The sequence below is a fragment of the Bos grunniens genome, chromosome 6 (assembly GCF_055505025.1).
Source record: "Bos grunniens cultivar Pamir isolate PY7600 chromosome 6, Bosgru_T2T1.0, whole genome shotgun sequence".
NCBI lineage: Eukaryota > Metazoa > Chordata > Mammalia > Artiodactyla > Bovidae > Bos > Bos grunniens.
The window spans coordinates 44,347,422-44,370,973 of NC_141170.1; the positions used below are offsets into that span (position 1 = coordinate 44,347,422).

The 23,552-nt window shown below is 38.3% G+C and overlaps 1 non-coding gene across 1 annotated transcript; it reads right to left on the reverse strand.

Moving 5' to 3' along the window:
- Positions 1–19,725: 19,725 nt before the first annotated feature.
- Positions 19,726–19,797, reverse strand: TRNAG-UCC (transfer RNA glycine (anticodon UCC)). Its single transcript has one exon. It is a non-coding gene; the product is annotated as a tRNA-Gly (tRNA).
- Positions 19,798–23,552: the final 3,755 nt, after the last annotated feature.

Consider the following 23,552-nt stretch of genomic DNA (forward strand, 5'->3'; position numbering starts at 1 on the left):
TTTGTGTGTGTGTGTGTAACAAAGTTTTATTAAAGTATAAAGGAGATAGAGAAAGCTTCTGACATAGGCATCAGAAGGGGGCAGAAAGAGTACCCACTTGCTAGTGTTAGCAATGAAGTTATATACTCTACAATGAATCCAAAGAATGTCTAGAGGTTGTAAAGACCTCACCAGACCTACTCCCATAATTTACATTTTAAGATAACAGAATTAGCCAGAGGGCTTAATCCAGTGACTGTCCTCAGGCAGGATACATTATTGTTATATAATCCCTGTAAAGACCAGGTCTACTCCCATAATTTACATTTTAGGATAACAGAATTAGCCAGAAGGTTTAACCCAGAGACTGTCCTCAGGCAGGATACATTGTTATATAATCCTAAGGAATGTAGAGAAGGAAAAAAAGTTTGTCCTTCTTTCTCCTTGAGAATTCCAGACCCCTCTCCTTGGAGACCCCTAGACTCCTTATCAACCTGCCTGGGAAATGACTCTCTCATTCCCCCCTTTTCTTTTAGGAGAATTATGTTGCCTAGGGAAAGGGGCGTCATTCTCGTTCCATAACTGCTTCCGAGCTGACAAGGGGCGTTGTCCCTAAATTGGTGAGGCAACATATTCTCCTAATCCTCATATTGAGGATATCTGATCCAGGGGCCCCAAATAGTAGTTGGAGGAAGCTGCAACAGTAGCAGGAATTTGAGCAACCATTTGTAACTTAAAAGCATTCATGCGGCTAGAAACAAGTCCAGTTATACAGTTACAGATGCAGGCAACATAGTCATTAAAACAAGTTAAAATCGAAATTAAAAGTCACATTATGTCCATAGTTAAAGTGCAACGTGTTGCACCAGTCCATTTTAGGGTTAGGGTTAGGGTTCAGATGAAGAAGAGGCACAGCATGTGATTGTTGTCGAAGGTATTCACAGACTTTGAGAAAGTCTTTTCCTTGAAGTGGAGATGTCCACCTCCGGAAGCCTTCCACTGATGAAGAGGGGAGTGCTCCACAGACCCAGCATTTAGACCGATTGTGGAATGCAGCGTAGGAGTGAGCCCAGAATAGGAAGGCACTGTCTTGAGGATCAAACCGCAGACTCAGGATTTTTGGAGTCAGCAGAAGTACTCACATAGATTATCAGGCCCATCTGCTGCCTTTTGCTTAACTCTAGAGCTCGGGTCAGAGCCACAAGCTCCACTAACTGAGCACTGGTTCCCTGGGGAAGAGATTTTGCTTCCAAAACCTGTTCAGCAGTCACCATGGCGTAACCTGCTTTACACTTTCCATCCCAAACAAAAGAACTGCCATCTGTAAATATTTCCATGTCAAGATTGTCTAATGGGATATCCTTTAGATCCTCCTGAGCTGCATAGTTTAAAGTTAGGAATTGAGAACAATCATGACCAGGTGTTTCATTTTCCTTCTCAGGACGGAAAGTGGCAGGATTTAAATTTCCACAAACTTTAAGCTTAGTTACTGGTCCTTCTAACAATGACTGATATTTAAGAAGCCTACTGTCTGTCATCCAAATAGTAACTTTAGAATTTAAGATTCCACTCACATGAGAAGTCAGTAAAGTAAGTTTTCGTCTATTAATTATTTTTAAAGCTTCAGATGCTAATAAAGCCGCTGCCCCAATTACTCTTAGGCAGTGGGGCCACCCACGTGAAATTACATCTAATTCTCTGCTTAGATAAGCAATAGGTTGCTGGTGAGGTCCTCGGGGTTGTGTCAAAACTCCCATTGCCACACCTTTTCTTTCAGTGACAAACAAATTAAATTCTGACCCTGTGGGCAAGCTCAGAGCTGGAGCTTGCAGGAGAGCAGTCTGAGGAATCTTAAAGCCTTTTGAGTTTCTGGAGACCAAACCAGTTTGTCGGTTTGGGCCTGCTGAGTTTCAGCTATAAGTTTATATAAAGGCTGGGCAAGTTCCCCATAACCCAAATGAGGCAGTAACCTGTGATTCCCAAAAATCCTCTCAATTGTCTTAAAGTCATAGGTAGGGGATGATTTAGTATAGGTTTAATTCTCTCAGGGCCTATGGCCCGAGTTCCTTCTGATATGATTAGGCCCAGATATCTAGCCGATTGTTGACACAGCTGAGCCTTTTCTCTTGATGCCTTGTAACCACAGCCTGCCAGAAAGTTTAAGAAATCTTCTGAGGCTCGCGAACAAGCTTCCTCTGTCTCAGCACAGAGCAAAATATCATCTACATATTGTAACACCACCGCTTCAGAGCTATTAAAGTTTTGTAGATCCCGTGACAAACTGTCCAAATAAGTGAGGACTGTCACGAAATCCCTGAGGCAAAACTGTCCAGGTTAACTGAGAAGCTTCCTGCGTAGGGTCTTCAAAGGCAAATAGAAATTGACTTTCTTCTGCCAAAGGCACCGAATAGAAGGCATCTTTCAAATCGACTATTGAAAAATATTTGGCTCGTTCAGGAATTTCAGACAATAGAGTATAAGGATTAGGCACCACGGAGTGTAAAGGAACTACAGCCTCAGTTATTATTCGTAAATCTTGAACTAGTCTCCATTTACCATTTGATTTCTTTATACCCCAAATAGGAGTGTTGCAAGGACTGTTACAGGGAATTAATAGTCCCTGCTCCTTTAAAATTTCGATGATGAGTTTTAACCCTTCCTTAACCTCAGGTTTCAGTGGATACTGCTTCTTATGTGGGAATACGTGCGGGTCTTTGAGCTTAACAACTACAGGAATAGCATTTTGTGCTCGGCCCACAGATTTTCCATCAGCTCATACCCTAGGATTTACATTTTGTTCAACTAAAGGGAGAGAAAGGGAGGGCTCCATATTCATGAAAACAGAGGCATGGACCTTGCTCAGTATATCCTTTCCCAAAAGGGGTGAGGGAAATTCTGGCACGATCAGAAACTCGTGTGAAAACAGCACAGAATCCCAGTTGCAAGATAAAGAATAACTGAAATAATACCTTTTGGCTCGGTCCCAACTATAGAACCAGACTGGGACTACAACACAGCTAAAGGAAGATGGGATCAGTCATTTTGTTAGATGTATTCTTGAGGGACTTAGGCAGGCGCGTTCTAAGCCTTTAAACTATGGCAAATTAGCAGACATAGAACAGGAGAAGGAAGCTCCTGGTAAACTCCTAGACAGACTAAGAGAAGGCCTTCGCAGATTCACTGAGATTGATCCTGAAAGTGAAGAGGGAAAAGTGATCTTAAAGGATAGATTTCTCACTCAGTTGGCTCCAGATATCCGCCATAAGCTATTAAAATGGGAATAAGGACCAAATCAGTCTTTAGATACTCTGTTACAACTGGCTCAGTCTATTATGGTAGGGAATATGAGGAAAAGAAAGAAAGGCAAAAAAAGATGAAGGAAAAGGCGGAAGCCTTTGCCATGGCTATGAAAAACGTTCTTAAACATCCTGAGAAAAATGCCCAGAGGGACCCAGGTGAAAAGGGATGGGCTTGCTACTACTGTGGAAAGGAGGGGCACCTCAAGCGGGATTGCCCTCAGGCATCTAAGCTGCCCCCGGCTCCATGTCCGGTCTGCAAAGGACCACACTGGAAGAGAGACTGCCCCCAGAGGCGTAGGTCTCCGGGGTCAGACTCTCAAGACAATCAGGACTGAAGGTGCCCGGGGGTCCCCACACAAGCTCCCGTCCTAATTACACCTGAGGAACCCCGGGTATTAATAATTGTGGGGGGCCAACCCATCGATTTCCTTTTAGATACTGGGGCAACTTATTCAGTGCTTACTGAAGCCCCTGGCCCACTTTCTTCCCGAATTGCTTCCATAATAGGACTGTCTGGACGAGCCAAAAGGTATATGGCTTGACTTTGTAATGCAATCCAAGATTGTAGGATAATTAATATTTCCACAGCTGTGCTTTGAATAATGGAGATCTACTCAGATAAGATTTCAAAATAACTCATGTTCTTATTCATCCAGACTAACATATTCAGAACAGAAAATGTAATAAAAGATAACTGTGCAATGATTTGTACTTCCTATGGCATTTGGATCTCCCATATCTAAGCCACAGCATTAATAGACTTTCAGGAAAGCTTAACAACTTACTTGGTGTACTATAAGAGTACCTTGAAAAGATGCAGACTTGATTTTAAAATTTCTTAATTAGGATAACAATTAGGGCAGTTAAAATATTTAAAGTATCAGCTTTTGTTTTTTAGGGTTGTCATGACAAAGTACCAATATTGTCTACAGTCTTTGCACTGGTGCTTCCTTCTGATTGAAATTGTTTCCAAGGATAGCTCCATGACTCACTCTTTCCTCCTTAAGTTCTTACTTATTGTCATTTTCTTAGTGAGACATCCCCTGATTTATATTTGGACACTGCTCCCTAAACCCTCCAATACACTTTCCTTCTCTAGTAGTCCCCAAGCACTTATTGTCTACTGAATATCTTATATCTTAGTTATTTTTTAAATTGTTCCTCATTATCAACTAAACTTTTAAGTTCTATAAGCATAAAGATTTCTGTCCAATATATTTCCAATATATTCCAAATAGCAGATTAATAGGTATTTGTTGAGTTAATGTTAGCTTCCTAAGTGTCATTCAGCTCAGTTCAGTCGCTCAGTTGTGTCCAACTCTTTGTGACCCCATGAATCGCAGCACGCCAGGCCTCCCTGTCCATCACCAACTCCCGGAGTTCACTCAAACTCAAGTCCATTGAGTCGGTGACGCCATCCAGCCATCTCATCCTCTGTCGTCCCTTTCTCCTCCTGCCCCCAATCCCTCCCAGCATCAGAGTCTTTTCCAATGAGTCAACTCTTTGCATGAGGTGGCCAAAGTACTGGAGCTTCAGCTTTAGCATCATTCCTTCTAAAGAACACCCAGGACTGATCTCCTTTAGAATGGACTGGTTGGATCTCTTTGCAGTCCAAGGGACTCTCAAGAGTCTTTTCCAACACCACAGCATCAAAAGCATCAATTCTTTGGTGCTCAGCCTTCACAGTCCAACTCTCACATCCATACATGACCACTTGCTATTAAATAACAATAAAGAATAATGTATTTTTCTAATTTAATCTCCTAACAACTTAATATTATCTGTATGATACTTTTGGATGTATAAATGCATGTAAGCTTTGTATTTCCAGATTTCTCTAGCAAGCAAAGAACCTCTTACCAACATGGTGCTAAAAATTCCAAGCACACTCATTTCAAACAGATACTGATTTAAAGCACCTCTTTAGCAACTTGGAGTGTAGAAGAAGAATGTGACAATAAAGGAAAAATTTGTGAACAGTGATATTGAGATCTAAAACTGAGGTCAGTGAGAAGCTGAATAAAATGAATTTAGTTGAGATAAACTAATTCCAGATTAACGATTCAGGGTTAGGCTGTTTGATGTATGATGATGCCATTCTAACTTATTGAACAAAGTAATGGGGACTTCCCTAGGGACCCAGTGGTTTAGACTCCATGCTACCACTGCAGGGGATGTAGGTTCAATCCCTGATTGGGGACCTAGGATCCCACATGCATTACAGTGCAGCCAAAACATCAAAAATAAAATAATGTTTGAAACAAAAAAAAACAAAGTAATTGCTTGCAAAATGAAAAGAATGAATATAATATAAACCCAACTCACAGTAATTGCCACATTAGGTGGCTTAGGAGTTCTGTTGATTTGCACAGAAAGTACTAGAAAAATGAGAGGTTGGTCTATGCATAGTGGCTAGTACGATACTAGTACTCAGACTATATACTTTATACTTAATAATATGAAGGAGAAATTAACTTTCTTTCATACAAGTATGTATTTAAATGATAAACGTGATTGGATCATAGTTGATATGTGAGTTCAAATTATAAATGAAACTCCTTAGCTTCAAGGAGAGATGAAAGAAGATAGGAACCCTGAATTCTTGATTTAGTCCTGTTACTACTAACTGTATGATTAGATTTAAATTTGAAATAATCATACTGGCTGTGTGGAGAATAGACTTATAGACATTTTGGGTATGTGAGTAGAAGCAGGAAAACCATCAAGAGGTCATTATAATAATCTTGTTAAAAGTGAAATAATCTTGAAGCAAGTGATAGCAGGAAGCAGTTGTCTGTGGAGCAAATGGTGATAAGATGTGCTGATGAGTAGGGTGTGAAAAAAAAAAAGAGAATTCAAGGATAAATGCAAGGCATGAAATACTGTGCTAGATGGTAGGGCTCAAGTGGTAAACAGTAGCAAAAATAAAATGGTTCCTATTTAAGTAGAATATTGATTTCCAGAGGCTCTTACTGGAATGCATTCCTTGTAGTTAACTCATCACATGGTCTTGTGGTTACAATACAAGAAGTAAAACTTAAAAGAAAGAAAGAAATTAATCACTCAAGCCTCAATATTGCTAAGTTTCTAGACTTTCTGGAATTATTTTATTTCCTGAAAATTTATCCTCCTCTTCAAAAAAGACTTTTTAACTATACATATTTCTTTGTTCACATTACTATATGAATTAATTAGGACTAAACAGAGTTTATATTAAGTAGAGTTTATAAGTATACCATAAATATCCATCATTTCAACTTAAATGTTTCTATTTGTCTCCCTTCCTCATTTTTATGTGATGCTTATGATCTCTTTTTGCTATAAATAAAATGCTAAACCAAACAATTTTAATCTGCATTTTTTGTGTGTTTGTTTCTTTTTTCCAATTCTCAATGTATTTCTGGTATTATGTTTAGATAATATTAGATATTATTAAATCATATAATATTATGTATAGATCATCACTCCAATGTTCTCATCTTATGGTTCCAAAGCACTGAATAATTTGATATTTTGCTTGATATTTAACTTGATAATTTAGGTAGTTAATTTTATCTGTAAAGAAGATGTTTGTCAAATTTACTCCTCACCCCACCAAAAACAAACAAAGCATGAAACAAACACAAAAGAGCCCCCTGCTCCCACACCATAACACAGTAAACTGTTTATGCTTAGTTTTTGCCATGGAGGATCACAATTGTCCATTTTCCCTTGTCTTTCCTTTTGTCTCTCATAATACACTTGAGATTGCAATTCTGTGACCTGGGTTTACCGTAACATCCTTTCTAAAAATTTTAAAAATTTTCTTTAAAAACATCTCCAGATGGCATTCTTGAAGTCAGGTAACTTAGGGAAATATACATAATATTATCAAAGTGTGTCATTCAGTCATGTCTGACTCTTGGTGACCCCCTGGACTGTAGCTGGCCAGACTCCTCTGTCCATGGGATTCTCTAGACAAGCACACTGAAGTGGGTTTCCATGCCCTTACCCAGGAGACCTTTCTGACCCAAGACTTGAAACCATGTCTCTTATGTCTTCTACCTTGGCAGATGTGTTCTTTACCACTAGCACCACCTGGGAAGGCCAACTATTTTTCTAATTATTCCCCAAAGGAGTGGAATCACATTTCTTGTTGTTTAGTCACTAATCATGACCAAATCTTTTGTGGCCACATGGACTACAGCCTGCCAGGTTCCTCTCTCTATGGGATTCTCCAGGCAAGAATACTGGAATGGGTTGCGATTTCCTTCTCCAGGAGATCTTCCTGACCCAAGGGTTCAACCCACATCTCCTGCTTTGCAGAGGGATTCTTTACCACTGAACCACCCAGGAAGACCTCACATTCCTTAGATCTTAGAATAAAACTCGCACAATCAAGGAGAAAAAAAAAAAAAAAGCACAAACATATAATCTATATAAACTCAAGTTTCATATATAAGCACAATGAGGGCAAAGGTTTACTATATAATAATCTTAAAGCAATATTAAAGAAAAAAGTTCAGGAAAACACTTACAACAATAATTATAGATTGTAGATGGTTATACTCAATTTTCACCATGGAGCACTTACCACACTATGTTCTTACCTCTCTGACCAATGACTTTCTACCTGTTAACAAAACTTCTTACTTTGTTAAAGATAATGGCAACAACTTTCTTTGACCATCCCCACCTACTCTTCAACAACAACAACAAAAAAAGAATAAATTTCTTTGCTGTATTCAATTACTTTTTTATTGAAATACAGTTGATTTACAATGTATTAATTTCTGCTGTACAGCAAAGTGATTCAGTTATACATTCTTTTTCATATTCTTTTCCATTATGGTTTATTATAGGACATTGAATATAGTTTCCTGTGCTACACAATAGGACCTCATTTATCTAGTCTATATACAATAGCTTACATCTGTTAACCTTAACATCTATATAGAGAATAGACTTATAGTTGTCAAGGGGGAAGGGTTGAGAGAGGGATGGAGTAGAGCAGGAGGTTGGAGTTAGCAAATACTACTTTTATACAGGTTGTGCACTGTCCTTTTACAAATATTCCTTTACAAGGTTTCTATTCAGTTAATTTGAACATTCCTCAAAGGAAAATTTATTTTATTCTTTCTCAGTCATTTAATCTTTCATTCAACAAATATTCATTAACTGTCTTAATTTGTATTTCATTAAAACTATCATGTTATTAATGGTAAATTATACTATATTACTTTATGTACAGATAAGGAAAATAATATACTGTTTAATTGGTCTATGATCTACTATCAACAGTAAAATGCATCCTAATTATTCAGATATTTTAAAACTTTAAAAATGGACATATAAGGCTAGATAAATCTGGTATGTACAAGAGATTGTTTTACATGCCCAGTATATATCAGTGGGGGAAAAAAAAAAAAAACAGATCAAAGTTTCTACTCTAACAGGAATATGTTTCAGAAAGAAAAAAAAAACCTGTAATAGAAAATAGAAATAAATAAGTAAATTATGTTTTATGTTTATGAGCTGTGCTGTGCTTAATTGCTCAGTCATGTCCACCTCTTTGCAATCCCATGGACTGTAGCCCGCCAAGCTCCTCTGTCCAAGGGGATCTCCAGGCAAGAATATCGGAGTGAGAGAACAAGATGGCAGAGGAGTAGGTAGATGTGGAGTACATCTCCCTCCAAGGATACATCAGGAATACAGCTTAGGACACAGAAGTGCATGCATAACACCAGCTGAGAGTGGACAGGAGTACCTGACCAGTGGAAAAGATTATATAGAACCACGCAAAACTTGGTAGGATGAAGGAACTAGGGAGAAAATGCTAATGCTAAGTCACTTCAGTCGTGTCCGACTCTGTGCGACCCCATAGACGGCAGCCCACCAGGCTCCCGCGTCCCTGGGATTCTCCAGGCAAGAACACTGGAGTGGGTTGCCATTTCCTTCTCCAATGCAGGAAAGTGAAAAGCGAAAGTGAAGTCGCTCAGTCGTGTCCGACTCTTAGCAACCCCATGGACTGCAGCCCATCAGGCTCCTCCATCCATGGGATTTTCCAGGCAAGAGTACTGGAGTGGGGTGCCATTGCCTTCTCCGTAAATTTTCTTTATTTAATTTTGCATATCTATTCTTTCTTTCTTTGCTTTCTCTCTTTTCTTTCAACGTATTTGTTAGTTTTATTTTTATTGCTTTATTCCCAAATTGACACCTTGCTTTAGTTTTGTGTTCTAGTTTGTGCTTTACTCTTTTTCTTAACTGATATATATATAATTTTTCATTTCCTTTGTTTGCTGGGTCAATATATTGTACTTAATTTTTGTCGGACTGTTTTGACTTTGCTCATAGTTGTATATGTATATGCATATACTCCATTGTTTTAATTATTATTTGCCTGACTTTGTAACTGCCATTTGTCTGCGGTTTATTTTTGGTTTCTCATTTTCCAGTATTTGTTTTAATCTCATTTAATGCCACAACAAAGCACTTGTGGAATCTTCATTCCTGACTAGAGATCAAGCAACTTTTCTGACCACAATGCTATGAGACTAGACATCCATTACAAGAAAAAAAAAAAAACTGTAAGAAACACAAACACATGGAGATTGGACAACACATTTTTAAATAAACAACAGGGCACTGAATAAATCAAAAGGGAAATCAAGAAAGTATTAGAAACAAATGAAAATGAAAATACGACAGCTCAAAACCTACGGACGCAACAAAAGTAGTTCTAAGATGAAAGTTTATAGCAATACAATCCTACCTCAAGAAACAAGAAAAATGTTGAATAGACAATGTAACTTTACACCTAAAACAATTGGAAAAAGAACAAGAAAATCCCAAAGTTAGTAGAAGAAAAGAAATAATAAAGATCTGAGCAGAAATAAATGAAAAAGGAATGAAAAAGATATTAAAGATTAATAAAACTAAAAGCTGATTTTTTGGTTAGATAAATAAACAAAATTGACAAACCTTTAGCCAGACTCATCAAGAAAAAAAGAGAGAAGAATCAAATAAAAAAAAAAAGAAATGAAAAAGGAGCGGTTACAAAAGACAATGCAGAAATTCAAAGGATTATAAGAGAATATTATGAACAACTATATGACAATAAAATAGATAACCTGGAAGAAATGGGAAGATTCTTAGAAAAGTTCAATCTTCCAAGACTGAGCCGAGAAGAAATAGAAATTATGAACAACCCAATTACAAGCACTGAAATTGAAGCTGTGGTTGAAAATCTCCCAAAAAATAAAAGCCCAGGACCAGATGGCTTCACAGGAGAATTCTATCAAGCATTTAGAGAACAGCTACTGCCTATCCTTCTAAAACTCTTTCAAAAAATTGCAGAGGAAGGAACACTTCCAAACTCATTCTACAAAGCCACCATCACCCTGATACCAAAACCAGACAAAGACAACACAAAAAAAGAAAACTATAGGGCAATATCGCTGATGAACATAGATGCAAAAATCCACAACAAAATTTTAACAAACAGAATTCTGCAACACATCAAAAAGCTCATACACCATGATCAAGTTGGGTTTATTCCAGAGATGCAAGGCTTCTTCAATATATGCAAAACAACATGATACACCATATGAGCAAGTTGAAAGATAAAAACCATATGATAATCTCAATAGATACAATAAAAGCCTTTGACAAAATTCAGCATGCACTTATGATTAAAACTCTTCAAAAAATGGGCATAGAAGGAACCTACCTCCACATAGAAAAGGCCATATATGAAAAGCCTATGGCAAACATTATTCTTAATGGCGAAAAACTGAAAGCATTCCGGCTAATATCAGGAACAAGACAAGGGCGTCCACTTTTGCCACTGTTACTCAACATAGTTCTGGAAGTCCTAGCTACAGCAATCAGAGAAGAAAAACAAATAAAAGGAATCCAGATCAGAAAAGAAGTAAAGCTATCACTGTTTGCAGATGACATGATACTGTTCATGGAAAACCCTAAAGATAATATCAGAAAATTACTGGAGCTAATCAGTGAATTGAGTGGGTGACAGAAACTGTGGGAAATTCTTCAAGAGAAGAGACCACCTGACCTGCCTCCTGAAAAATTTGTATGAAGGTCAAGAAACAACAGTTAGAAATGGACATGGAGCAACAGTCTGCTTCAAATTAGGAAAAGGAGTATGTCAAGGCTGCTTATTGTCACCCTGCTTATTTAACTTATATGCAGAGTACATCATGAGAAATGCTGGGCTGGAAGAAGAACAAGCTGTAATCAAAACTACTAGGAGAAATATCAATAACCTCAGATATGCAGATGACACCACCCTTATGGAAGAAAGCGAAGAACTAAAGAGCCTTTTGATGAAAGTGAAAGAGGAGAATGAAAAAGTTGGCTTAAAGCTCAACATTAAGAAAACTAAGATCATGGCATCTGGTCCCATCACTTCATGGGAAATAGATGGGGGAACAGTAAAAGACTTTATTTTGGGGGTCTCCAAAATCACTGTAGGTGGTGACTGCAGACATGAAATTAAAAGCCACTTGTTCCTTGGAAGAAAAGTTATGACCAACCTAGACATCATTTTAAAAAGCAGAGACATTACTTTGCCAACAAAGGTCCATCTAGTCAAAGGTATGATATTTCCAGTAATCATGTATGGATGTGAGAGTTGGACTATAAAGAAAGCTAAGAACCTAGGAATTTGTGGTTTTGAGCTATGATGTTGGAGAAGACTTTTGAGAATCCTTTGGACAGCTAGTAGATCCAACCAGTCCATCCTAAAGGAAATCATTCTAGAATATTCATTGGAAGGACGGATGCTGAGGCTGAAACTCCAATACTTTGGCCACCTTATGTGAAGAACTGACTCATTGGGAAATACCCTGATGCTGGGAAAGATTGAAGGTGGGAGAAGAAGGGGACAACAGAGGAGGAGATTGTTGGATGGCATCATCAACTTTATGGACACGAGTTTGAGTAAACTCTGTGAGTTGGCGATGGATAGAGAGGCCTGGTGTACTATCATCCATGAGCTTGCAAACAGTCAGACATGACTGAGCGACTGAACTGAACTTAACTGAATCAGGGAATTGTCAAAGTTGCAGGATACAAAATTAATACACAGAAATCATTTGCATTTCCATTTATTAACAATGAAAAATCAGAAAGAGAAACTAAGGAATCAATTCCATTCATAACAAAAAAAATTAACTAGGAATAAATTTACCTAAGGAGACAAAAAAACTGTACACAGAAAGTTATAAGACACTAATAAAAGAAATCAAAGATGACATAAACAGATGAAGTGATAGTCCATGTTCCTGGGTAGGAAGAATCAATATTGTAAAAATAACTATACTACCAAATGCAATCTACATTCAATGCCATCCCTGTGAAATTACCAATGGCATTTTTTACAGAACTAGAACAAAAAAATTCACAGTTCATATGGAAACACAAAAGACCCTGAATAACCAATGCAGTCTTGAGAAAGAATGGAGCTGGAGGAATCAACCTTCCTGACTTCAGATTATACTATAAGGCTATAGTCATTAACACAGTATGGTGCTGTCACAAAAACAGAAATATAGAACAATGAAACAAGATAGAAAGCCCAGAAATAAACCCATGCACCTTTGGGTTACCTTATTTTTGACAGTGGAGGCAAGAGTATACAATGGGGCAAAGACAGCCTCTTCAATAAGTGGTTTTGGGAAAACTGGACAGTTACATGGAAAAGAATGAAATTAGAACACTTCCTAACTCCATACACGAAGATAAACTCAAAATGGATTAAAGACCTAAATGTAAGACCAGAACTTATAAAACTCTTAGAGGAAAGCATAGGCAGAACAGTCGATGACATAAATCAAAGAAAGATTCTCTATGACTCACCTCCTAGAGTAACAGAAATAAGAACAAAAGTAAACAAGTAGGACCTGATCAAACTTAAAAGCTTTTGCAGGTCAAAGAAACTACAAGCAAGGTGAAAAGACAACCCTCATTATGGGAGAAAATAATAGCAAATGAAACAACTGAAAAAGGATTAATTTCCAAAACCTACAAGCAGTTCATACAACTCAATGCCAGAAAAACAACCCAATCAAAAAATGGGAAAAGACATAAACAGACATTTCTCCAAAGAAGACCTACAGATGTCTAACAAACACATGAAAAGATGCCCAACATTGCTCATTATTAGAGAAATGAGATATCCCCTCACACCAGTCAGAATAGCCGCCATCAAAAAGTCTGCAAACAATAAATGCTGGAGAGGGTGTGGAGAAAAGGGAACACTCTTGCACTGTTGGTGGAAATGTAAATTGATGGTGCCACTATGGAAGATGGTGTGGAGATTCCTTAAAACTAGGAATAAAACAACAATACGACCCAGCAATCCCACTCCTAGGTATATACCCTGAGGAAACCAAAATTGAAAAAGACACATGTATCCCATTGTTCCTGCAGCACTATTTACAATAGGTAGAACATGGAAGCAACCTAGATGTCCATCGACAGATGAATGGATAAAGAAGTTGTAGTACATATACACAATGGAATATTACTCAGCCATAGACGGAATGCATTTGCATCAGTTCTAAGGAGGTGGATGAACCTAGAACTATTATACAGAGTGAAATGAGTCAGAAAGAGAAAGATAAATATTGTATTCTAACGCATATATAAGGAATCTAGAAAAATGGTACTGAAGAATTTATTTACAGGGCAACAATGGAGAAACAGACATAGAGAATAGACTTATGGACATGGAGAGAGACAAGACAGGGTAAGATGTACGGAAAAAGTAATATGGAAACTTATATTACCATATGTAAAATAGATAGCCAATGGGAGTTTACTGTATGGCTCAGGAAACTCAAACAGGGGTCTGTATCAACCTAGAAGAGTGGGATGGGTGGGAGATGGGAGGGAGGTTCAAAAGGGAGGGGATATATGTTTACCAAAAACAGCAAAATTCTGTAAAGCAATTATCCTTCAATTAAAAAAAAAAAAAAAAAAACACTGGAGTGGGTTGCCATGCCCTTCTCCAGGGGATCTCCTCAACTCAGGGGTGGAACCCAGGTCTCCCATATTGCAAATGGATTCTTTACCATCTGAGCAACAAGGGAAGCCCAAGAATACTTGAGTGGTTAGCCTATTCTTTCTCCTAGGGAACTTCCCAAACCAGGAATCAAATTGGGGTCTCCTGCATTGCAGACTGATTCTTTACCAGCTGAGTTACCTGGGAAGCCATATGCTTTTATGTATGCAATTAAAAAATAGAAAAGACAAGTGTGTTAAATATAACAGCAGGATCCTCTATGACCCACCCCCCAGAATATTGGAAATAAAAGCAAAAATAAATAAATGGGACCTAATTAAAATTAAAGCTTCTGCACAACAAAGGAAACTATAAGCAAGGTGAAAAGACAGCCTTCAGAATGGGAGAAAATAATAGCAAATGAAGCAACGGACAAACAACTAATCTCAAAAATATACAAGCAACTCCTACAGCTCAACTCCAGAAAAATAAATGACCCAATCAAAAAATGGGCCAAAGAACTAAATAGACATTTCTCCAAAGAAGACATACAGATGGCTAACAAATACATGAAAAGATGCTCAACATCACTCATTATCAGAGAAATGCAAATCAAAACCACTATGAGGTACCATTTCACGCCAGTCAGAATGGCTGCGATCCAAAAGTCTACAAGCAATAAATGCTGGAGAGGGTGTGGAGAAAAGGGAACCCTCTTACACTTTTGGTGGGAATGCAAACTAGTACAGCCACTATGGAGAACAGTGCGGAGATTCCTTAAAAAACTGGAAATAGAATTGCCTTATGACCCAGCAATCCCACTGCTGGGCATACACACCAGAGGAAACCAGAATTGAAAGAGACACGTGTACCCCAATGTTCATCGCAGCACTGTTTATAATAGCCAGGACATGGAAGCAACCTAGATGTCCATCAGCAGATGAATGGATAAGAAAGCTGTGGTACATATACACAATGGAGTATTACTCAGCCATTAAAAAGAATACATTTGAATCAGTTCTAATGAGATGGATGAAACTGGAGCCTATTATACAGAGTGAAGTAAGCCAGAAAGAAAAACACCAATACAGTATACTAATGCATATATATGGAATTTAGAAAGATGGTAACGATAACCCTGTATGACGTGAGACAGCAAAAGAGACACAGATGTATAGAACAGTCTTTTGGATTCTGTGGGAGAGGGAGAGAGTGGGATGATTTTGGAGAATGGCATTGCAACGTGTATATCATATAAGAAATGAATCGCCAGTCCAGGTTCAATGCAGGATACAGGATGCTTGGGGCTGGTGCACTGGGATGACCCAGAGGGATGGTATGGGGAGGGAGGTGGGAGGGGGATTCAGGACGGGGAACACGTGTACACCCGTGTCGGATGCATGTTGATATATGGCAAAACCAATATAGTAAAGTAATTAACCTCCAATTAAAATAAATAAATTTTTAAAAAGAAAGAAAAATAAGAATGTAAAATGTCTCACTTATAATTTCATAATATTGATTGTATGTTGAGATGATAATGTTTTAGATATATGAATAAAAGAAAATATATTATTAAAAAAATAGTATTGTTAAATATGGTGGACTCATTCAGATGATGAAATCTAAGCAAAAACTAAAGGAAATGAATGACTTCTCTATGTGTATATTTTGTGATCGATCATTCCAACCAAAAAGAAGAGCTAGTCCAAATGTCCTGAGGCAGGAATACTCCTGGAATATTTGAGGAAAAGCAGGGAAGCTAATGTGACTGGCGAAGGGTGAACAAAAGAAAAGCATAAAGGAAAGAAGTGATAAAGATAAGTGGGAGCTGGATCCTATGGAATCTCACTGGCCATCAAAAGGACTTCATATGCTGAGTAAAATGAGAATCTTCTGTCAACAGTGACTCCTAACAGACAGGATGCAGAGCTATGAGAAAAAGGGCAGAATAAAAGAACATTTCAAACAATCTGGCCTGAGTAACTGAAAAGGTGTAGTTGTCCTCAAATGAGGTAAAGAAACTTTGGGGAAGCCAGGAGTTCAGTTTTGGACATATTGATTCATGGTCTTGCAGATTCCAAATGGAGATATTAAGTAGGTAGTTAGATGTATGAGACTAGAATTTAGAAAAAGTGGTCAAGGATTGAATATACAAATTTGGCAGTCATTAGAATGCAAATAATTCTTAGCCTTGACCCTGGGAGGTGTGATCCTGAAGGGAGAGTTTATAGACAGAGAAGAAAAGAAAGCCAAAACCTGAGCACTTGATGCCAACATGAAGGGTTCAAGGAGAAACAAGCAAAGACATCTGAGAAGGACTGTCCAATAAAGTAAGAGGAAAATCTAAAGTGCAAGTGTTCTGAAATCAGATTTAATCTACGTAAGCTAACTAGAGTGAGTGCTTAGTAATTGTTAAATGGGCAAGTTGTTTTTTATGCATTGGCTATTTGATGGCTTGGGGACAGCCTGTTCTCTCACCCAAGCATAGTATTGAATGATAATATCCATCCTTCTTTGATATATTCCTCCATCAATAAAACACAGAGTTCTGGAAGAAGATCCCTAATAAGCCCTTCACAGTCATCAATTAGGTATAAGAGGGTGATTTATACATAAATTCATAGAGGATAGACAAGAAAAGAGAGGAGATGGTGAAACATTCTGTCAAATGGTGATATTTATGGTCAGCTCTGTTAAATTTTTCTGGGTGACAAGTTGACATCATTGCTCAAAATGATGTCTGGAGATTTTAAGTAGATTTAAATTATTTCTTAGTTCCTTTCACACTTGTCTCTTAGTAATGAGAACAGAAATATACTTATCCAGGCAAAATACTATTATAATTGTTTGTGTTTTCTTCTTCTTCTTCTTCTGGTCATATAAATTCTAGTTCTTGCTATGCCCGTGAAGAATTCAGGCAGACTGGATGAACATTTACTACCCTAATGAAAAATGGTGTTTTAAGTATAGCATTTCAATTTTGGTGCTGTGGATAGGAAAGTAATAAATCAAATATTTACATGCTGTTCATTTTTGACAAGGCCTGTTCAGGAGGGACACAAAAAACCATGTATTTTATGAGAAAAAAGCCTAGATAAAAATCCCAGTCATATAATTTATTGCAGTTTAGAATTTACTACTGCTGTTAATGGGCATCCTTTAATAGATGGTATACTGAGATAGTATTAGACAGGTGACTAGAAGAGAAGGATTTATGAAATAAGCTAAGGAGAGATAAAACTAAGGTTACATGGAGACATATAAGTCAGAGAAAATGAGGAGTAAATAGAAACAACATTACAAAATGCATCAAGGTCAAGCAACTCATACTGTGAATTGAGTGAATCAAGCCAGCTGACCTGTAACTGTCAGAGTATTCTAGAGATTATTTCAGTGATAGGTCAAAACAAACCATTCAAAATATATCTTGTATTTGTCTTATAAAATAATAAATTATATGCAAATATGTGTGTGTGGGAGTGTGGTGTGTGTGTTTTTATATACATACGTATATGATGCAATCTAATTAAAATGATTTCAACTAAGAGGCTAAGACCAAGGCAAATTGGAAGTGGTCAAACAGGACATAGCAAGAGTGAAGCAGGGCAAAGGCTAATAGAGTTTTCCCAAGAGAACGCACTCATCATAGCAAACACTCTCTTCCAACAACACAAGAGAAGACTCTACACAAGGACATCACCAGATGGCCGACACCGAAATCATATTGATTATATTCTTCGCAGCCGAAGATGGAGACGCTCTATACAGTCAGTGAAAACAAGACCAGGAGCTGACTATGGCTCAGATCATGAACTCCTTATTACCAAATTCAGACTGAACTTGAAGAAAGTGGGGAAAACCACTAGACCATTCAGGTATGACCTAAATCAAATCCCTTATGATTATACAGTGGAAGTGACAAATAGATTTAAGGGACTAGATCTGATAGACAGAGTGGCTGATAAACTATGGACAGAGGTTCTTGACATTGTACAGGAGACAGGGATTAAGATCATCCCCATGGAAAAGAAATGCAAAAAAGCAAAATGGCTGTCTGAGGAGGCCTTACAAATAGCTGTGAAAAGAAGAGAAGCGAAAAGCAAAGCAGAAAAGGAAACATATAAGCATCTGAATGCAGAGTTCCAAAGAATAGCAAGGAGAGATAAGAAAGCCTTCCTTAGAGATCAATGCAAAGAAATAGAGAAAAACAACAGAATGGGAGAGATTAGAGATCTCTTCAAGAAAATTAGATATACCAAGGGAATATTTCATGCAAAGATGGGCTCGGTAAAGGACAGAAATGGTATGGACCTAACAGAAGCAGAAGATATTAAGAAGAGGTGGCAAGAATACACAGAAGAACTGTACAAAAAAGATCTTCACGACCCAGATAATCATGATGGTGTGATGACTCACCTAGAGCCAGACATCCTGGAATGTGAAGTCAAGTGGGCCTTAGAAAGCATCACTATGAACAAAGCTAGTGCAGGTGATGGAATTCCAGTGGAGCTATTTCAAATCCTGAATGATGGTGCTGTGAAAGTGCCGCACTCAATATGCCAGCAAATTTGGAAAACTCAGCCTTGGCCATAGGACTGGAAAAGGTCAGTTTTCATTCCAATCCCAAAGAAAGGCAATGCCAAAGAATGCTCAAACTACTGCACAATTGCACTCATCTCACATGCTAGCAAATTAATGTTCAAAATTCTCCAAGCCAGGCTTAAGCAGTACGTGAACCATAAACTTCCAGATGTTGAAGCTGGTTTTAGAAAAGGCAGAGGAACCAGAGATCAAATTGCCAACATCCACTGGATCATCAAAAAAGCAAGAGAGTTCCAGGAAAACATCTATTTCTGCTTTATTGACTATGCCAAAGTCTTTGACTGTGTGGATCACGATAAACTGTGGAAAATTCTGAAAGAGATGGGAATACCAGACCACGTGACCTCCCTCTTGAGAAACCTCTATGCAGGTCAGGAAGCAACAGTTAGAACTGGACATGGAACAACAGACTGATTCCAAATAGGAAAAGGAGTACGTCGAGGCTGTATATTGTCACCCTGCTTATTTAACTTATATGCAGAGTACATCGTGAGAAACCCTGGGCTGGAAGAAGCACAAGCTGGAATCAAGTTTTCTGGGAGAAATATCAATAACTTCAGATATTCAGATGCTATCACCCTTATGGCAGAAAATAAAGAGGAACTAAAAAGCCTAATGATGAAAGTGAAAAGTAAAGTGAAATCGCTCAGTCGTGTCTGACTCTGCGATCTACCAGGCTTCTCTGTCCATGGGATTTTCCACGCAAGAGTACTGGAGTGGGTTGTCATTTCCTTTTCCAGGGGATCTTCCTGACCCAGGAATTGAACCCAAGTCTCCTGCATTGCAGGCAGATGCTTTACCCTCTAAGCCACCAGGGAAGCCCCAAGGTCGGCCCACTGCATTGGCCGGGAATCGAACCCGGGTCAACTGCTTGGAAGGCAGCTATGCTCACCACTATACCACCAATGCTGAAAGGGAAAGAGGAGAGTGAAAAAGTTGGCTTAAAGCTCAACATTCAGAAAACGAAGATCATGGCATCTGGTCCCATCACTTCATGGGAACTAGATGGGGAAACAGTGGAAACAGTACCAGACTTTATTTTGGGGGGGCTCCAAAATAACTGCAGATGATGATTGCAGCCATGAAATTAAAAGACGTTTACTCCTTGGAAGGAAAGTTATGACCAACCTAGATAGCATATTCAAAAGCAGAGACATTACTTTGCCAACAAAGGTCCGTCTAGTCAAGGCTATGGTTTTTCCAGTGGTCATATATGGATGTGAGAGTTGGACTGTGAAGAAAGCTGAGTGCTGAAGAATTGATGCTTTTGAACTGTGGTGTTAGAGAAGACTCTTGAGAGTCCTTTGGACTGCAAGGAGATCCAACCAGTCCATCCTAAAGGAGATTAGTCCTGGGTGTTCATTGGAAGAACTGATGATTGATGCTAGGAGGGATTGGGGGCAGGAGGAGAAGGGGACAACAGAGGATGAGGTGGCTGGATTGCATCACTGACTTGGTGGACATGAGTTTGAGTGAACTCTGGGAGTTGATGATGGACAGGGAGGCCTGGCTTGCTGAGATTCATGGGGTCTCAAAGAGTCGGACACAACTGAGCAACTGAACGGAACTGAACTGAACTGAAGAGGCTAAGAAATTCAGAGCAACTGCAAAGAATAACAGTAAAAGGATAGTTATCATTCAAATTAGGACAAAATATTAATATTCTTTTATATTAGCAAGTAATTATGAAGAGTTAGAGAGTTAGGTTCAAATAATTCAAAGATTTGTTTACAATAATCTTCCTAATGGTTGCCTCATCTTTCAACTTTCTGCCCCTTCTATCTAATGAATGGATTTCACATAAAATATGGCTTTAATTATGGTATCTCTCTTTGCTATTAGTGCTGTTCAGAATCATTTAATAACTCCGCACAAAGAAATCATAAATACTTGAGCGTGGTATCAGAAGCTGACACCACCTTCAGATGAACCACTTTTTTTCCTCAATAAGACTCCTTGGAGCTGGTAGATAGCTCAGAGCTGCTTTCCCAGTTACAGCCTCTTGGTTTTCTTATCCCTTAATCTTCCAATGAACAGACTTGGCCTCCATTCCCCCATGTTTCATCACTGCTGTCTTATTTCTCCTCATTCCAACTCAAATCCCACCTCCTTCTAATGGCTTTCCTAGTCACTGCAACCCATATGTAAACATATTATCTCCTATAATTGGATAGAATTTTTTTCTAGGAATGTAATGTTTCACTTATATTTAACAACCAGAAGGCTAAGTACTGTTAGAACATGAGGAATGGGATAAATAATGCTGAATTTTTTTTTGATACTAAGAAAATTGACCACAGTACTTATCCCATAGCCAACAATATTACTATAGATATTTAGCCAATCATTTGATTAAAATGGGAATAAAAAACCTATAACTACCTTAAGCACATTATTTTAATGTACAGTATAAGATGTACATCCATTCACCCATTATTTTTAATGAAAAGTTCTACACAGTCTTCCACGCATAAACTATCTCATATGTGGGTCTCAACTTAAATTTCTTCAAAGTGAACTGGAACTTAAGACAGTTGCTAAGCAATGTGATATAGAATATTTCTAGATTTTTTCATTTTCTCTCACTTTTTTTGTAATTTTCTGCCTATGCATCTTTCAGCAGATTTTCTTTTTCTTTCATTTTCATCAACTCTATCCTAAGCATTCAATATTGTTTTCATACAAGCATCAACACTTCATCATTCACACTCATATATCATCTGAATGAGCATACGTAAAAATATAAGTGTAATGACAATGTTAACTGGAATAAATAGATTTAGAAATAACACAAGTGATTCTTGGTAAAGATTCAACTCAAGTAGTACAAACACACAGGCTTTCCAGCCAGGACTTCAGTATGACATGGGCATCCATATGCATAATTTACAGAGTTGATTAACCAAAGGTCAGCTAAGATTTTTTTTTTATTATAAAACAAATGATCAACAAACATGAACTGAGCAGCTACAAAGTGAACACTGTGACTGTATGTCAGCAGTTGTCAGAAAGAAGGGCATGTGGAAGGCAGAGATACAGGAATGAGTGAACGGCACTGGCATCAAAGACATTACAACTTCTCTGGGGCTTTATGAGATCTCAAAAAATAACAACAACAGACCAAACACATAGTTGCTGGTCTTAAGGCGCATGAAAAATGCACACATGGTTTGAAACTGAGGACACTCTTCCAAGACTTCCTCCTAGTCTCTTCTCAGAACAAACTATTCCATTCTGTTTGTTCCATTTGGTTTCCAACAGTCATCCTTGCCAAAACTGACTCCCAGTTCCATTCCTGCTTCCTGACCTCTTTGGGTCCAACCACTAGTTCGGCAAGGGCAATAGAACTAGTCTAAGTCACCAACTACTACAGCATTTCTGACCCTTCAAACAGGTTATACAGATCTGGGGGCAGTAATCTTCAGTATTCTCCCAGCTCCAAAGTTCCTCACAGGCTGACATGTACAATAGGTGAAATGTACAGGCATGAAACCACATAATCTGTTATCTATTCAATACAAGGATTTGAACAAACTTAGTATGACAAACTACATTTAGATGTTATGTGAATACTCATGTTTCTTAAGTTAATCTGTACATTTCTTAGGTGGCTCAGCAGTAAAGAATTTGTCTGCAATGCAGGAGATGCAGAAGAGGCTGGTTCAATCCCTGGATTGGGAAGATCCATTGGAGGAGGGCATGACAACCCACTCCAGTATTCTTGCCAGGAAAATTCCATAGACAGAGGAGCCTGGTGGGCTAAAGTCCATGGGGTCTCAAAGAGTCAGACACGACTAAAGCAACTGAGCATGCAAGGACATTTCTCAAACTTCTTCAAGTCCCTTCTCCCAGGATGGAATTGGCTGCCAGACCATAAATGACTCCCTGTAATTATGCTTTGCTTCCTTTGTGAGTGTGAGTTTCCTCTTTTTCTCATCATAAGATCTGGATGGGGAGAGAACTTCATCCCCTGAACAACTGGGACTTCTGCCTGTTCAGTTCTGCTGCCATGAACCTTCTCATCCATTTGATCCAGCCCAACTGTGTCCAAAGCTCAGTGACTTTTGTGGTCATTTTGTCTAATTTCCTCAAGGTGTCAGAGACATGTGATTTGTGAATTCACTGACTTTATGTTTCTATAACGTGATGGTTAAATTTCTGGGTCAACTTGACTGGACCACAGGGTGCTCAGATGTTTAGGCAAACATTATGACTGGTTTCTAGAAGAAGCATTAAAATCAGAAACATTGAAATCAGTAGATGGAGGAAAGCAGACTGATATTCATCATATGGATATGCCACACCTAATTAGTTGAAAGCCTGGCCAACCCTTCCCTGAACATGGAGATTCCTTCCTGCCTGATAATCTTCAAAGTGGCTTTATTCTCACTTTAAGACTTGAACTGAAACATCAGCTTTTTCTGGGTAAAGTCTGCTGGCCTTCGAGATGGAACTATACCATCTGCTCTCCTAGATTTCTAGCTTGCCAAGTCAACCTGCAGGTCTTAGGACTTGACAGCCTCCATAATCATGTGATCTGATTTCTTATAATACATCTCTCTGTCTCTATCCACACACACACACACACACACACACACACACATAAACACATACACGTATAAATTCCTATTGCTCTGTTTCTCTGAAGAACTCTGGCTAACACA